Genomic DNA, 11,625 nt, shown 5'->3' with positions numbered 1-11,625 from the left:
CTCTTCAGCATCTAGTGGAGCAGAAATAGAAATACTACTGAGCTAACCTTTTTTCTCTCTGTAAATCAGAATCAGAATACAGTTATTTCAGCAACAGACATGCAGTCCTCATCAATTGTAGTGATCTCCAAATATTTTATTTCTTAGAGGGTTTCATTATGTGAATAATCAGTAATATAAGGTCATAAAATAATGATATAAAGGACCATTGTCAAATTTGATACTCCTACAGCTTTAGAAGGCAAGTAAGGGAAGACATACCTTATTATGGTTGTATATATCCTAAAACTAAGGCTCAGATAAATTAAATGACCTTCCTAAATGTCACATGGTCAGTTAGAATTAAAATAGAAAAATCACATGCTTTGACTTTGTAGGGATCATCTTTATTTTTTCTTATATAATACTTTGACTCCAAAATATACCATATTTTTATTTCAGTAAAAATCTTTACTCAGGGACCAAATAACAAGCTGAAATATAAACTCTATCATTAATTCACATTCCTGAAATGTATAGAATGCTGTTTTAAATAAATAAATATTTTGATATAATATTTTCTCTATAATGTCTATATGATTATTTTCTCAAACCTATTCCTCTATTAATAATTAGATACACATTTTTACAGCTTTATTGATATTTTTTAACTCTTTAAAGTACTCTCTTGTGTCAACAAAGAAATTATTTATGCAAGATATGAAGAAAGCCATTTTCAAAGGAATCACCATCTGATATATAAATCAGCTACAATAATTTAACATCTTTATTTTACATCTGTATTTTGATATTTCAGCCAAACATTTTTCAAGAACTTTTCATAAATTATTATATATAAAATAATTGAGGCAAATTGTGATTGATATAAAATCAATTATCATCAGTTGAGAGTGGAAGCTATAAAATGTATATACCTTACAACTTGTCATGTTAGCACTCTGTCATGTTAGCAATTATTATTTTCCTGTAGTTCTGTAAAAACTAGAAAACAATGAGACATATGTAATGAAGCCATTATATTTTCTCTGGCTCTCTCTTTCTCTTCCTCCAGTACTTTAACGAGAAAAGAAATAAATAGATTTCAGTTCAGTTTTCACTATTTTTTATTGTATGGACTTTAGTGTTCCTCATCTTAAAAAATGGCATAATAGCTTATGAGATGGCTGGATAGGCTAGGTGAGCCATCGAATACAAAGCATTCAAAATGAAAGACAAATCAATTTAGCCTGTCAATATTAACTGAATACCTACTACCTACATTATGCTTTGAAAACCTACAGATAAATAAGTACTATTATACAAGGAAGAGAGATATCTGTAAAAGATTATGACAGTTTCTCTTGTAAAACATTATTATAGATATCCTCACTTTATAAGTTGTTAAAAGATCAACTGAATTAATTGATGACTATCTGTTTTAAAAAATAAAATATTAGATGGGAAGTAGCAGTGGTCATTAATGTTAAATTATTTAGCTGATTTATATATCAATGGTGATTCCTTTGAAAATAGTTTCCTTCATATCTGACATAAATAATTTCTTTGTTGACACAAGAGAGTACTTTAAAGAGTTAAAAGAAAAAAAATCAAAGCAACGTTAACCCTTTCTTCCTGGGAGTCTTCAAACCTAATTAATTGACCTTTTAGGTGCTTAATCTTAAACATAGCTAACAATTACCCAATATTTTATTCATTTTATTCCTAGTGATTCTTATGCTGCGATGGGAATTAAATCATTCTACCTACAACTTTCAGCTACACCAATCACACAACTTTCTAATCATCCTTTTGAAAAAAAACAAAACAACAAACTTCAGTTATTTAAATTACCAAAGAGGTGATAAAGGAGCAAAACTTACCATTAAATTATATTTTAAAATAGTAAAAAAGTGTTTCAGAATTTGCTTCATTCTTCATTTCTGGGGCAGGAAAGTATGAGAAACTGATATAAACATGTACATTCATGTGGATGATGGCCGTGTCAGTTTTCATCATTGCTGCTGATGAAATATCAGAGGTGAGTATGACCAAGCAAGTTGGCTTTTGAATCTCCTCTAGAGCCTCTAAGTCACAGCGGTTCTCAACCTGTGGGTCACGACCCCTTTGGCGGTCGAATGACCCTTTCACAGGGGTCGCCTAAGACTATCCTGCATATCAGACATTTACATTACGATTCATAACAGTAGCAACATTACAGTTATGAAGTAGCAATGAAAATAATTTTATGGTTGGGTCACAACATGAGGAACTGTATTTAAAGGGCCAGAAGGTTGAGAACCACTGCAAGACCTTTGAAGGGTTCTCTTCAATTCATGTACTTATTGAATTAGACTTTGTGAATCTCATACCATTCAGTGATTGCTTCTTTATATAAGTGGGGAAAAGTTCCCTGAGTGTGTAAAACTTCAATTTGGATGAGGGAAAAGAAGAAGGTATATGAAGATATGGGTTTGCCTGGCACAAGGTGTACAGCGGTGTTTAGGGAAAGAAAATGTAAGACAGCTAACCCTGGGTGGGATGGAATCAACCAATGAAGGCCACTTGGAGAAGGTGGCCTGAGCACTCTGAGCTCCAGGGGCACCTACTTACCCTTGAAAGAAGTGGGAATATTGTCCTGGTGTGAAAAACAAGGAAGGACAATGCAGATGGAAGAAATATATGTTAAATAAGAGAGTCAGTGCAAAAATGTAACTCTTTATCCTTCCATATTTATCCCATAATACGTTATAGACTACATAACCCCTACTTAACCCATTTATTTGACAATTTACCTACATATGTTTATAAGATTCAAAAGGGTAAATCTAGGCTTTGTTGCAGTTGAAATTTGGCTTGTTGATATTTCAGTCCACAGTGAAATATAAAAATGCATCTGTCCCCACTGTCCCCATTAACACCATCAAGCACACACGTGCGTGTGTGCGGGTTATCTGAAGTTATCTGCACACACACACACACACACACACACACAGAGGGAGGGAGGGAGGAAGGGAGAAAGACTGAGAGAATGAAAGAATATGGAAGCATGCATGGATAACAGAAGAAGGGATAATTTACACTGGACGAGATGCACACAGCTGTTAGGCCAAAATTACTACTTAACAAAACATTTTCTTGTGTTCTGCTTATCACTGAACAATTATTTCATTTAATTTAATCACTGCCTTTGAAACCCTTTCTAGGATAGAAACCCTTTTGGGATAGGAACTGAAAAGTAATAAGTGTATGCAATAATATTTTGTGCATAAATTGCCAAACGCTGGAATATTTGGAAAGATTCAAAAAGCTGATTGCAAAGTGCTAAAATATTTGGAAAGAATCAGAAAATGGAGTTTGGGCCTCCAATACACTCAGCTCATATGTCCTTGATGAAATTTCCCTCATCCTTTCATTTCACTGGCCTCTCCTGCACCCACTTTAATGAAACAAGAGCTGTTTCTGCAATAAGGGTAACAGCAGAGGAAACAAGATGCCAGAAAATATTCCTTTCATTGGCAAAGAGTGTTTATCTTAAATTCTTAGAAAATGTCCTTTCGTGAGTTCATTTAGAATAAATGCCTTCACATGCTGGAATGAAGTGCACTATGTCCAGGTAACAAACCCTGAATAAGCAGGTGGTGAGGCCAGGCCATCACTCCCAAAAAGTTCAATAGTAAAGAAATGAGTTCTCTCTGTCAATCTAGGAATTAGTTTACTGTTCTGATCAGTTTTAAGCTGGTTACCACTAGCTTCAATGTGTAAATTTTTAGGCCATGGAGTCCCATCCTTTCTGCTTTCTTCGCAGGGAGGAAAGTGTTAATTCAGGGCAGAATACCTTTCTGTAAAATAAAAGAGCCAATTGAGAATTTTAAAAAAAAATATTTAAGAAGTATTTTCTTTAAGAAATAACAACTACCTCAATGGGCCTTAGGCTAAGGGAGGCTGTGGCTCATTTAAAATAGTTTGCTACTTGAATTCTGAGGTAATGAAATTCCTTAAAATCTTTTTATGATGTGATACAGGGGTCCCTAGTCCCCAGTTAACTACTCCTTTAATTATCTATTTGAAGTTATCTGCATGTTCACTTAAAGATGTGTTGGAACTAAGGAAAATTGATATTAATTACCCTGGGCGAGGGGGCAGGAGAGAGAGTGGGGTAGCCGGTTTGTTGTGCTTCAAAGGAAGCTTTGCAGGTGCACAGTTGAGGTCCTGAGACGCCCCTGGGTGTTGTGATATTGTAAGCTTGGTTTGTTTCTATGACTGTTTTTGTGACAACATTGCAAGACGCGCCCCCCGCTCCCCCCCCATGAACAGGAAGGGGGAAAGTCTTCAGCATTGGAAAGGGGCTGGCATGGTAACTTAGGGAGCAATATGTTAGTTATGCCTTTATTACTCCACTAGCAACAACTTCTGGGAGGAGTGGCTTCAACATGCCTTTCCTAAAGGATCCCTCCAGGACTACATGTCATACCAGGCATGACCTTAGCTGGGCAGTGTTCTGAGCAATTCCTTTAGTGGGGAGGGGGCAGTGCTGGGAATTCCATTGTTAAAGTGTAGTAGCTCCATGTGCAAGAAGTATTCGCTGGTCAGGATCCACGGCCTGCGGCCTGCGGCGGCGTTACCTTGGGTGGCACCTCGGCAGGTGGGCCTGCTTGCACAGGGCTAGGAGCTTGGAGGGGCGCTGGGGCCGCGGACTCCAGGCCTGCAATTTTCCGCGGGAGCGAATGGAGCTGCGAGACGACCTCAGCCGGGGAAGCCTTCCATGCCTGGCGCCAGGGTGGTCTCGGCGGCACATTCGCGCAGCTGCTCGGGGTTTCGAGGTGGCAGAGCAAACCCCTGCCCTGTTGCAAAGAGGAGGTCCACACCGGCGCCGACGCGGGAAAGGCGGGTCAATCCCGAGGGTGCTGGGTTGATTAAGTTCTGGCTACAGCGACAGGGGCTTTTAAGGACCAGAAAAAGGAGGAAGAAAGCCCCTGGCAGAGCCTTTCTTTGGGGCGCCCACGCCCAGGAAGTCCCCGCAAACCCTGCTTGGGGGCGGGGAGAGTAGGCGTGTGATCCCGCCTCTCCTGACCTCCAGCCTTTTCGGGTCCTGCTCCCGCCCTAAGAAAAGTCAGGCAACTTGGGGTGGGGCTATAGGGTGTTAAACAAGAGAGAGGGAGGAGACCGGTTACAGAGGCATCGCTATCGCTTCTCTCCTTCCCTCTCTCTTTTTCTAGTTTAAACAGCCAGTGCTGTATCACAAGGAAAGGAAATGACCCCGAAGTCTCCAGCGGCCCAGTTTCCAGGACCACAGTCGGGGGGATGCTGCGCTGCAGGCCCAGGGCCTCGCGGGGATCCTGGCCACCAGTGGGTCCTTGGACACCTCCTCCCGGACCCGCGCGAGGTTTTCCAGGAGAATAGGTTCAAGTGAGGCTGAGACCCGAGGCTCAGGGCGCGCCGGCCGCTCCGAGCGCGCGGCCGGGACGAGGCGGCCCCCGCTGGCGGGGTTGGCAGGAGCTCGGGATCTGCGCGGGTTCGGACCCGGGAACCCGGGAACCGGCGGTGAGGAGGTGGACGGACTCTCGGGGCCCCTTCGTAAAGGTCCCTGCTGCCCAGCGAAGCTCTGGCAGGAAGAAGGGGGACTGAAACCTACCCGACGCGGTCTGGCCTTCACGAGGCCCAGGGCCGGGGTTCGGGTTTGGTTTTGATTTTTAATCTGGGAGTTGGGGACTGCAGCGGAGGACATTATGTACCCTAAGTTAAGTCGCAACTGGAAGGAAACCCCAATCATCTATCTTAATGGGGGTCTCCAGCGACAAATAAACGATCCATCTCTCAGCGCCAAGTCCACAGACGCTCACCCCAGGCCCAGGCCTGCACACCGCCGCCCCCTCCGGGGAGCCCCCTTAGGTTGCCTCTCTCGGCTGCCCTGGGTGGCCTGTCCCCGCCTCTTCCCGCCTCTCCCAGGGATTCTAGGCCAGGTAAGGAAGGACTCGGGGAGGCCCCACACCTGAAACACCGTGGAGACCCTCCTGATAGTCTCTTCAAAATAAAACGAACACTAAGTCTCAAAATAAGGAAATGAAAGCACGACATCCAGATTTTTCCTTGGCCACTCCATGTCATCTTTAATTCAAAAGCAAATTCGTGGGTGCCCCAGCCTTGCCCATTCCTGTGAGAGCCCCCAGATCCCTGCCTCCCCAGGTTTGTCTGGGGAGCTGCGCCTCGCCTGGCAGCCCTGGTGGCATCTGTGTGTGGCCTCGCGATCCAAACCTATTTCTTCCCCAATTCTCCCGGGGCCCGTTCTCTTTTTTTGTTTGTTTGTTTTGTTATTTTTTTCCCCTTTTCTTTCAGTTGTCAGCCAAACAGCTCTGTCTGTAGAGGTTGTGGCCACCGCCTCGCCCACAGCCTCTGGACTCAGCAACCCAAGTCAGACAGGCCTTGGGGTCCGGGAGACCAAAGCCACTGGGAGCGATGCACCGCCCGCCCCCTGCCCCCCGGAGGTCGGGGGCCTCGCTGGCTGCCACTGCGCCGCATTCCCGGGGGCCTTGGTGGAGGAGCACAGATGGGGGACGCCTCCGGCGGGCACTGTGGGCCAGCTGATGGATCGTCTCATTTCCAGACTTGATGGGCCGGAACCTGGGCTGGCGGGAGGTGGGGGAAGGGGAGCGCATTGCCCTGTGCGGGGGGCGGGGTGGGCTGGGGGCTCTGGGGGCTGAGTTTTGTCTGTGGGGTGGTGGGCGGCGGTATACATATCACTAAGGAAGGCCCGGGATACCCCACTTCCACTAAGGCGCAGTTATCCCTTTCCCGTGCTCTGTTCCGGGCACCGCGCTGCGTCTCTATCTCGGTCCCGGATAACGGGGGGCTGCGTGCTGCGGGTCCCCGGGCTCCCGGCAGCGCACCGCCTCCTCTTCCCGGGGCTGCGGCGTCCTGCCCTGCCGCGCGGCGCTGTGGGCAGCCTTTCCTGGGGAGGCTGAGAGGACAGGGCTCGGCCTCCACGTGCCTGGGCGGGGGTGGAGGGAAGGGTGAAAGCCGCAGTGCAGGGAGCAAAAAGCCTCCATTCTGGGTGCATCTAAGGTCCGATCCTCGCGGGCAGGGAACATGAGGAAGTCAGCGGGGCTGGAGTTGAGAACCCCAGTGGCGGTGAAGGATGTTGTAGAAAAGTGGGTGGAAAATGCACATTGAAACGCTTGCATCTTGCTGTGCGACCCTCCCGCGTGGCCAAGAAAGCCAGGAGGTCCTGGGGAGGGCTAAGTAGCTTGTCCCTGTCTGGCACCTCAGGCGGGAGTGGGAGGGGGAGAGGAGCCCAGGGACAGCAGGAGGCTGGGCTTGGATGAGAGGACAGCTGACTGGAGAAGGTGGGGTCACTGGGGATCCTGCTTCTGGGTCATAACTGTGAGTTTTTTCTTTTCTTTCAGCTCCTGAAGTTTTCTCAGCAACTGAACTCCCACTCTGCTCCAGGCATTCACCCTGGCCTGGACCTGGGAGGACGCTCAGGGGATCAGGTCTGTGATATCTGGAAACCCAATCTTTACACCTGGGCCAAGCACCCCAACCCCTTCCCACACTCATCCCACTGCTGGGAAAGTCACCACTCTCTAGGGAGTCAAGACAGCGTCCCATGGGTCAGGGCATCTAGACCAAGTGTGGTCCTTGGACAGGAGCACACCTTCTCTTGGATCCTACAGAACCTGAGGGCACACGCAGCGTACTGAATCAGAATCTGCATTTAAAATGGTTCTCCTGGGGTGTGCCTCTACTTTGGAGAAGCCCTGGCCTAATTTAGAGAGCCTAACCTTAGCCACTGCCGACTTGTCCCACTGTGCATTTCCCAGCCTCATCTTCATCATCTATCAAATGGAAGTTGTATTGGAGGTCCTAGGGAACCTCTTATCACACCTGGACCCACTTCACACCAATGACATTAGAATCTCCAGTTGGTGCAGCCCAGGCATCAGTACATTTTTTAAGTGTCCATAGGTGATTCTGACAGCAACCAGGAATAACTAATGGAGAAATAGCCACTTTTACAGATGAGCTCAGATACCACCTGAGCGGTATGCAAGAGAGTGGTATAAAGGTTAAGGCCTCTGGGCCCTGTGGACTGATTCAGTCCGGCTTCAGCAGGTGTGGCCTTGACCAGCTAACAACCTTGCTGGCTCAGTTTCCTTATCTGTAAAATGAAGTTAATAATAATGCCTAGCACATAGGGTGTGGTGCAGACTTAGAGTCAAACATTTAGAATAAAATTTAAGAAATGTTAACTTATAAGGTCAAGTTCCTCAATCTTTCCTTTTAAGCCATAATGGGAAACTACTTATTATCTCACTTCCCTTCCAATCTGCCCCACATTTCAGGGCACAACAGCGTAATCTTGCTTCAATATTTAAACCTATTTAAAAAAAAACACATTTTATACATGATAACTAATAGTTTAAATCATTTAGCAATTTAGTAAACCTGATTGATCCTCAGAGAAAGTTGATTTCTCTACCTCCAATTATTGTATTCCCAGTCCACCTGTTTTAGAAGCATGAATGAAATGTGCTTCCAGTTCTGTGTCTCCCACCACAGCCACTGAATAAAAATCCTGGAGGGCTTGTTCAGAGACAGATGGCAGGACCCCACCCAGAGGTCCTGATTCTGTAGGGTTTGGGGAGGGGCCTAGCAATTGCATATCTAACACCCACCCACACCCACCCCCTTCCAATAATACTGTTGTTTCTGGTCAGAAGGGATCACAGTTTGAGAATCACAATGCTAAATGAATGGTCTGCTTTTGTAGAAATCTCAACAGCAGCACTATCCAATAGAAATATAATTCAAACGACAATTATAAGTTTAACTATTCTGGTAGACACATTTTATTTTTTTATTTATTTTAATTGTAATATATTTGACATGTAACATTATGTAAATTTAAGAGGTATAAGATGTTGATTTGCTACACTTATATATTGTAGCATGATTGCCATTGTAGTGATAGTTAGCACCTCTATTATGTCACATAATTATAATTTCTTTTTTGTGGTGGGAATGATTAAAATATAGTCTCTGGATCTGAAAACTCTATGGTAGATGTGCTTCTCACAGTCTAGTAGTTAACCCAAGTGCTGATAAAGGCTGCACATTTCTTCCTTCCAGGAAGATGAAATTGGAAATAGACCTTGAGAACAGATATTGCTCATTTTTATGTGGCTATAATAATACAGTTCACACATCTCCAGCTATATGTTTATAACATTATACCGTGGTTAATTTTCTGTTTTCCCTGCTAGTTTAAGGACAACTCTGTATTAAATTTATACATCTCCCCAGCACCTATCAAAAGGTCTGAAACATCTTTGTTACTTCCAGGAGTCTCTATTGTCCACCATGTGCATGAAATTAAAATACTTTGCATTCATAATATTTTATAAGGATTTATACATTATTAGTGGTTGAGGAACATTATATAAACAAACATTTATGGGTATTTATCACATACTGTTCTAAATAGATCAATAAGACACTAGGTATTTTTCTGTCTTTATACCTCGATCCTTGCCATTTCTTCTACTGGGAATGCCCTTCTCTCTCCCTCTGCATCCCCATGACTCCATCACTCACCTCCATCCAGTCTGTCTTCAAATATCACTTTATCAATGAGGTTTTCCCAGGACACCCTCTTTCCAGTGCTATCCTCTCTGTCCCCACAGCTATACTCCCCCATCCTTCTTCCTAGTTTGATTCTTTCCCTTATAACATATAACTTTTTAACCTTCTGTATTTCATCAAATCTAAGGTGTTGCATAATTGAGACACACCATTATTTTATGTATTACTAAGAAAGGAAAAATGCTGCCAATTAAGCTATGGTATGTCATTTATTAAAACTCATTCTGACTTCAGGGTATTAAAGTGAAAGACAAACAAACAATAAACACCTTAGGTGGCATAGAATCAACCCAATATAGTACTGCAAAATGCATTCATTTATATTATTTATTATCTGGCCTAATTTCAGTAGAACAAAGATTTCAATCTTCCTTTTTATTTATTGATTTGAGAGATAGAGGAAAAGAGAGAGAGAGATTTGTTGTTCCACTTATTTATGCATTCATTGGTTGATTCTTGTATATGTACCCTGATTGGGGATCAAACCCACAACCTTGCTATATAAAGACGATGCACAAACCAACTGAGCTACCAGGTAGGGCTCTAGTTTGACTTTTTAAAAGAGTCAGAATTTTTTGAAGTATCAGGGAAAGGGCAGTAAGGGGCTTTTAATTTCCTGGACACCGCTTTCTGAGGTCTGAATAAAATAGAGTTTAGAAGTTTTATGTAGCTTTATAAATACTTAAAACAGGAAAGTAACCACTTTTTTGGTGCCTAAGCTTGACCTCTTGTTCTTAGCGGAGCCTGGTGTAGAACAAATGTAGTGTATTTGTTCTCTTTCAGTCCTGTCATGGGATGAGGTCAAGAAGGAGTTAAATGTGCTTTTGAGCCCTAACTGGTTTGGCTCAGTGGATAGAGCCTCGGCCTGTGGACCGAAAGGTCCCAGGTTCAATTCCAGTAAATGTACCTTGGTTGCGGGCACATCCCTAGTGGGAGGTGTGCAGGAAGCAGCTGATCGGTGTGTCTCTCTTATCGATGTTTCTAACTCTCTATCCCTCTCTCTTCCTCTCTGTAAAAAATCAATAAAATCTATTTTTGTAAAAAATGTGCTTTTGACAAAAGGCCAAAGCATTGCAAAAAGTTAATGTTCTGAGAATCAAAGGCCTTTAGGCCAAACTAAAGTTATGGAGCTAATTTTAAAGACTGATTTAGAATTACAGAGTGACATAGCTGGAAAGAGCCACAGAGGAGAATTTCTCCAGTCCAATTCTTGTTCCACGGAGGAGATTGAGGCCTGGAGGGATGAGGTGCTGGGATACATCTTGCCTGCTTCCAGTTTTTACATCCCCACCAGTAAAAATGAAAACAGGGCCTGAGAACGTGTTGCCCTCTTGGCAAGACTCAGCCTCCCTTTCCTATTCCTCAACACTCACAGCTTCACCACCAGCACGCCCCTGGAAACCATGGAGCCAATCCTCATGTGCCCTTTATCCCTGCCTATGCCAGGCACTCCAGGGCCCCGCCCCCAGGTCCTCCTAATACAGCTCTGAAAAATCCCTTACTGACATCATCTCCCATCCCTCCCATCCCTCCCATCTTCTGAAACTCATGATCAGTCCTCAGCAAATTTCCTTAAACCCTCATCTTCCCTGAACATTTCCCTCACCTGTTTGCTCTAACTCTGATCTGGATCTCATATGAAAACACTCCTTTCTGTGCACTCTCAAGAAGGAGCTGTTATCTCCCAAAATCCTGACGCTGGGTCTGAAGTCTGGTGTGTGTCCTCTTTGCTTCTCATTGCTCTTTCTAGACTATTCACTTCTGTACCCTCCCTAAGGCCCCTACTGCCCCAGCTTTGAATTTGATGTCACCAGATTGTAACTCCACTCCTCTTCCTGATATTACCATGCACTGTTGCCGAATCCCAAACCTGGAGCATGTCTCATCTCTGAATATGTTAGCTACTGATTCACTCTCACTCTCTGTCATTCCTACTTATTCATGGTGGTTTCTGTATCCATGGAGATGACTCTCTAACACCATAGCCTCTAACTCATCAAGCTCCTC

Source organism: Myotis myotis, unplaced genomic scaffold (genome assembly GCF_014108235.1).
Source record: "Myotis myotis isolate mMyoMyo1 unplaced genomic scaffold, mMyoMyo1.p scaffold_m19_p_9, whole genome shotgun sequence".
In the NCBI taxonomy this organism is placed as follows: domain Eukaryota; kingdom Metazoa; phylum Chordata; class Mammalia; order Chiroptera; family Vespertilionidae; genus Myotis; species Myotis myotis.
Note: the sequence above shows the minus strand (reverse complement) of the source record.